At 39.5% G+C, this 6,231-nt stretch overlaps 1 non-coding gene across 1 annotated transcript; it reads right to left on the bottom strand.

Moving 5' to 3' along the window:
- Nucleotides 1–621: 621 nt before the first annotated feature.
- Nucleotides 622–728, bottom strand: LOC127741800 (small nucleolar RNA R71). The gene has a single exon (XR_008003005.1). It is a non-coding gene; the product is annotated as a small nucleolar RNA R71 (small nucleolar RNA).
- Between the last annotated feature and the right edge of the window lie 5,503 nt (nt 729–6,231).

Below are 6,231 nucleotides of genomic sequence, written 5' to 3'. Positions count from 1 at the left end.
GTCCCTCAATTTTAGCCAGAAAATACCTGAAATCACATAAAAACATGCAAACTCATAGTAAAGTCTAGAAATGTGAATTTTTCATAAAAACTAATAAAAACATCCCTAAAAGTAGCTAGATCCTGCTAAAAACTACCTAAAAACAGTGCCAAAAGCGTATAAATTATCTACTCATCAAGGACCTGACAGAAATTTTTGAAAAAAAAAAAAGGCATGGCAGCTGAAAATAATAACAATAATGCCAACAATGCAAGGAAGGTGCTTGGTGACTTTACTGCACCAACTCCCGACTTCTATGGGAGAAGCATCTCTATTCCTGCCATTGGAGCAAACAACTTTGAGCTTAAGCCTCAATTAGTTTCTTTGATGCAATAGAATTGCAAGTTTCATGGACTTCCATTGGAAGATCCTCATCAGTTCTTGGCTGAATTTTTACAAATCTGTGACACTGTTAAGACCAATGGAGTTGATCCCGAGGTCTACAGACTTATGCTTTTCCCTTTTGCTGTAAGAGATAGAGCTAGTATATGGTGGAACTCACAACCTAGAGACAGCCTTAACTCTTGGGAAAAGCTGGTCAATGCCTTCTTAGCTAAATTCTTTCCACCTCAAAAGATGAGTAATATTAGAGTGGAAGTTCAAATCTACAAACAAAAGGAAGGTGAATCCCTCTATGAAGCTTGGGAAAGATACAAGCAATTGATCAGAAGGTGTCCTTTTGACATGTTTTCAGAATGGAGCATCATAGGTATCTTCTATGATGGTCTGTCTGAGTTATCCAAGATGTCATTGGACCATTCTGCAGGCGGATCTATTTATTTGAAGAAAATGCCTGCAGAAGCCTAGGAACTCATTGAAATGGTTGCAAATAACCAGTTCATGTACACTTCTGAAAGAAATACTGTGAACAACGGGACAACTCAGAAGAAAGGAGTTCTTGAGATTGATACTCTGAATGCTATATTGGCTCAGAACAAATTATTGACTCATCAAGTCAATATGATTTCTCAGAATCTGACTGAATTGCAAGCTGCATCCAGCAGTAATAAAGAAGCATCTTTTGAAGAAGAAGCTTATGATCCTGAGAACCTTGCAATGGAAGAGGTAAATTACATAGGAGAACCCTATGAAAACACCTATAATCCTTCATGGAGAAATTATCCAAATCTCTCATGGAAGGATCAACAGAAGTCTCAACAAGGCTTCAACAACAATAATGGTGGAAGAAATAGGTTTAGCAATAGCAAGCCTTTTCTATCATCTTTTAAGCAACTGACAGAGAACTCTGAGCAGAGTCGTTCTGGCTTAGCAACCATAGTCTCTGATCTATCTAAGACCAAACTAAGTTTCATAAATGAAACAAGATCCTCCATTAGAAATTTGGAGGCACAAGTGGGTCAGTTGAGTAAAAAGGTTACTGAAACTCCTCCTAGCACTCTCCCAAGGAATACAGAAGAAAATCCCAAAAGAGAGTGCAAGCCCATCCACACGCCCAACATGGCCGAACCTGTAGATGAGGGAAAGGCAATGATTCCCATTGAGGAAGACCTCATGGGACGTCCACTGACCACTACGGAGTTCCCTCTTGAAGAACCAAAGGAATCTGAGGCTCATCTAGAGACCATAGATATTCCACTGAACTTCCTATCACCATTCATGAGCTCTGAAGAATATTCTTCTTCTGAAGAAGATGAAGTTACTACTGAAGAGCAAATTGCTCAGTATCTAGGAGCAATCATGAAGCTGAATGCCAAATTATTTGGTAATGAGACTTGGGAGGATGAACCTCCATTTCTCATTAATGAACTAAACGCCTTGGCTCAGCTGAAGATACCTCAAAATAAACCGGATCCCGAAAGGTTCTTAATACCTTGCACCATTGGCATTATGACCTTTGAGAAGGCTCTGTGTGACCTGGGGTCAAGTGTAAACCTCATGCCACTCTCTGTAATAGAGAAACTAGGGATCTTTGAAGTACAAACTACAAGAATCTCACTGGAGATGGCAGACAAATCAAAGAAACAGGCTTATAGACTTGTAGAGGATGTCTTGGTAAAGGTTGAAGGCCTTTACATCCCTGCTAACTTCATAATCCTAGACACTGGGAAGGATGAGGATGAATCCATCATCTTGGGAAGACCCTTCCTAGCCACAGCAAAAGCTGTGATTGATGTTGACAGAGGAGAGTTGGTCCTTCATGTGAATGAGGACTACCTTGTGTTTAAGGCTCAAGGATCTCCTTCTGTACACATAGAGAAGAAGCATGAAAAGCTTCTCTCAATACATAGTCAAACAGAGCCCCCATATTCAAACTCTAAGTTTGGTGTTAAGAGGCAATCATCATGCTCTGAGTATTTGTGAGGCTCCATGAGAGCTCACTGTCAAGCTATTGACATTAAAGAAGCGCTTATTGGAAAGCAACCTAATTTTTACTTATCTATGTTGTATTTCTATTTTCCACTGTTATTTAATGTTGTCTTTAGGATGATGATCATGTGGAGTCACAAAAATAAAAGCAAACATCAAAAATAGCATTAAAAATAGCACACCTTGGAGGATGACCTTACTGGCATTTAAATGCTAGTAAGGGTAACAGAATGGGCGTTAAACGCCCAGTCTGGCACCATTCTGGGCGTTTAACACCAGAAAAGGGCACTAAGCTGGCGTCAAACGCCAAAAAGGGAAGAAAAGATGGCGTTAAACGCCAGAAATGGGCAGCAACCTGGTGTTTAACGCCAGGATTGGCACTCAAAGGGGTGTTTACACGCCAAAACGGTGCAGGGATGAGAAATCCTTGACACCTCAGGATCTGTGGACACCACAGGATCCCCACCTACCTTAACTCACTCTCTCTCTTCTTCACTCCTTTCCATAACACCCTTCCCCAAATATCCCTCACCAATCACCTCCATTTCTCTTCCCCATCACCTCTTCACCAATCACCTCCACCCACTCTTCCCCAACAACCCCACCCACCTCACCATTCAAATTCAAATCCTTTCCCTCCTAAACCCAACCCCTAATACACGAACCCTACCCTCTCTTTTCACTCCTATATAAACCCCTCATCCATCCTTCAAATTCACACATCACAAACACTTCTTCTCCCCCTTGGCCGAACCACTCATAACTCACCATCTCTTCCATTTCTTCTTCTTCTTCATCCTTCTTTCTTCTTTTGCTCGAGTACGAGCAAACCTTTTAAGTTTAGTATGGAAAAAGCATTGCTTTTTGTGTTTCCATAACCATTTATGGCACCTAAGGCCAGAGAAACCTCTAGAAAGAGGAAAGGGAAGGCAAAAGCCTCCACCTCCGAGTCATAGGAGATGGAGAGATTCATCTCAAAAGTCCATCAAGACCACTTCTATGAAGTTGTGGCCAAGAAGAAGGTAATCCCTGAGGTCCCTTTTATGCTCAAAAGGAATGAGTATCCGGAGATCTGACATGAGATTCGAAAAAAGAGGTTGGGAAGTTCTCACCAACCCCATTCAATAATGTGGAATCTTAATGGTTCAAGAGTTCTATGCTAATGCATGGATCACCAAAAACCATGATCAAAGTGTGAACCCGAACCAAAAAAATTGGCTTACAATGGTTTGGGGGAAATACCTAGATTTCAGTTCGGAAAATGTAAGGTTGGCATTCAACTTGCCAATAATGCAAGGAGATGCACGCCCCTACACTAGAAGGGTCAACTTTGATCAAAGGTTGGACCAAGTCCTCATGGTCATATGTGTGGAAAGAGCTCAGTGGAAAAGAGACTCCAAAAGCAAGCTGGTTCAATTGAGAAGGCATGACCTTAAACACGTGGCTAGAGGATGGTTGGAGTTCATCCAACGCTCTATCATTCCTACTAGCAACCGATCCAAAGCGACTGTTGATCGAGCTATCATGATCCATAACATCATAATTGGAGAGGAAGTAGAAGTTCATGAGGTCATATCTCTAGAGCTCTACAAGGTGGCTGACAAGACTTCCACTTTGGCAAGGTTAGCCTTCCCTCATCTCATCTGTCACCTATGCAATTTAGCCAAAATTGTCATAGAGGAGCTCAAGCATTCCATTGGATCTTCAAGAGGAATAACTAGCCGCCATCACTAAGGTGGACCCATTCTTTGATTTCCTTGTTCTTATCTTTCGGTTTTTCGATTTTTATGCTTTATGTGTTATCTATGTTTGTGTCTTCATTACATGATCATTAGTGTCTAGTATCTATGTCTTAAGGCTATGAATGTCCTATGAACCCATCACCTTTCTTAAATGAAAAATGTTCCTAATTACAAAAGAACAAGAAGTACTTGAATTTCGAAATTTATCTTGAAATTAGTTTGATTATTTTGATGTGGTGGCAATACTTTTTGTTTTCTGAATGAATGCTTGAATAGTGCATAATTTTGATAGTGAAGTTTATGAATGTTAAAATTGTTGGTTCTTGAAAGAATGATGAAAAAAGAAAAATGTTATTGATAATCTGAAAAATCAAAAAAATTGATTCTTGAAGCAAGAAAAAGCAGTGAATAACAAAGCTTGCGAAAAAAAATGGTGAAAAAGAAAAAGAAAGAAAAAGAAAAAGCAAGCAGAAAAAGCCAATAGCCCTTTAAACCAAAAGGCAAGGGTAAAAAGGATCCAAGGCTTTGAGCATTAATGGATAGGAGGGCCCAAAGGAATAAAATCCTGGCCTAAACGGCTAAATCAAGTTGTCCCTAACCATGTGCTTGTGTCATGAAGGTCCAAGTGAAAAGCTTGAGACTGAGTGGTTAAAGTCGTGATCCAAAGTAAAAAGAGTCTGCTTAAGAACTCTGGACACCTCTAATTGGGGACTTTAGCAAAGCTGAGTCACAATCTGAAAAGGTTCACCCAGTTGTGTGTCTGTGGCATTTATGTATCCGGTGGTAATACTGGAAAACAAAGTGCTTAGGGTCACGGCCAAGACTCATAATGTAGCTGTGTTCAAGAATCAACATGCTGAACTAGGAGAATCAATAACACTATCTTAATTCTGAATTCCTAGAGATGCCAATCATTCTGAACTTCAAAGGATAAAGTGAGATGCTAAAACTGTTCAGAAGCAAAAAGCTACTAGTCCCGCTAATCTAATTGGAGCTAAGATTCATTGATATTTTGGAATTCATTGTATATTCTCTTCTTTTTATTCTATTTTGTTTTCAGTTGCTTGGGGACAAGCAACAATTTAAGTTTGGTGTTGTGATGAGTGGATAATTTATACGCTTTTTGGCATTGTTTTTAGGTAGTTTTTAGTAGAATCTAGCTATTTTTAGGGATGTTTTTATTAGTTTTTATGCAAAATTCACATTTCTGGAGTTTACTATGAGTTTGTGTGTTTTTCTGTGATTTTAGGTATTTTCTAGCTGAAATTGAGGGAGTTTTTCTGTGATTTCAAGTATTTTCTAGCTGAAATTGAGGAACCTGAGCAAAAATCTGATTCAGAGGCTGAAAAAGAACTATAGATGCTGTTTGATTCTTACCTCCCTACACTCGAAATGGATTTTCTGGAGCTACAAAATCCTAATTGGCATGCTCTCAATTGCGTTGGAAGGTAGACATCTTGGGCTTTCCAGCAATATATAATAGTCCATACTTTGCTCGAGTTTTGATAATGCAAACTGGCGTTTTAACGCCAACTGTCTACCCTTTTCTGGCGTTAAACGCCATAACTGGCATAAAAGCTGGAGTTAAACGCCCAGACTATTATCAGAGCTGGCATTTAACTCCAAGAGAAGCCTATGCACATGAAAGCTTCAATGCTTAGCCCAAACACACACCAAGTGGGCCCCAGAAGTGGATTTCTGCATCATTTGCTTATCTATGTAAACCCTAGGTTACTAGTCATTATAAATAGGACCTTTTACTATTGTATTTTCATATCAGGAGATCTTTAGATTATTTTGGAGACTATCTTTGTATCACTGTTGATCTCTTGATCACGCTTAAGGGACTGGCCATTCGGCCATGCCTGGACCTTCATCACTTATGTATTTTCAACGGTGGAGTTTCTACACCTCATAGATTAAGGTGTGGAACTCTGCTGTTCCTCATGAATTAATGCAATTACTACTGTTTTCTATTAAATTCAAGCTTATTCTTGTTCTAAGATATTCATTCGCACTTCAACATAATGAATGTGATGATCAAGTGACACTCATCATCATTCTCACTTATGAACGTGTGCCTGACAACCACTTCTGTTTTACCTGAAAATAAGCTTGAATG

Source organism: Arachis duranensis, chromosome 9 (genome assembly GCF_000817695.3).
Source record: "Arachis duranensis cultivar V14167 chromosome 9, aradu.V14167.gnm2.J7QH, whole genome shotgun sequence".
Classification (NCBI taxonomy): domain Eukaryota; kingdom Viridiplantae; phylum Streptophyta; class Magnoliopsida; order Fabales; family Fabaceae; genus Arachis; species Arachis duranensis.
The sequence above is the reverse complement of the archived record's forward strand: the minus strand, read 5'-3'. Positions and strand labels throughout refer to the sequence as shown.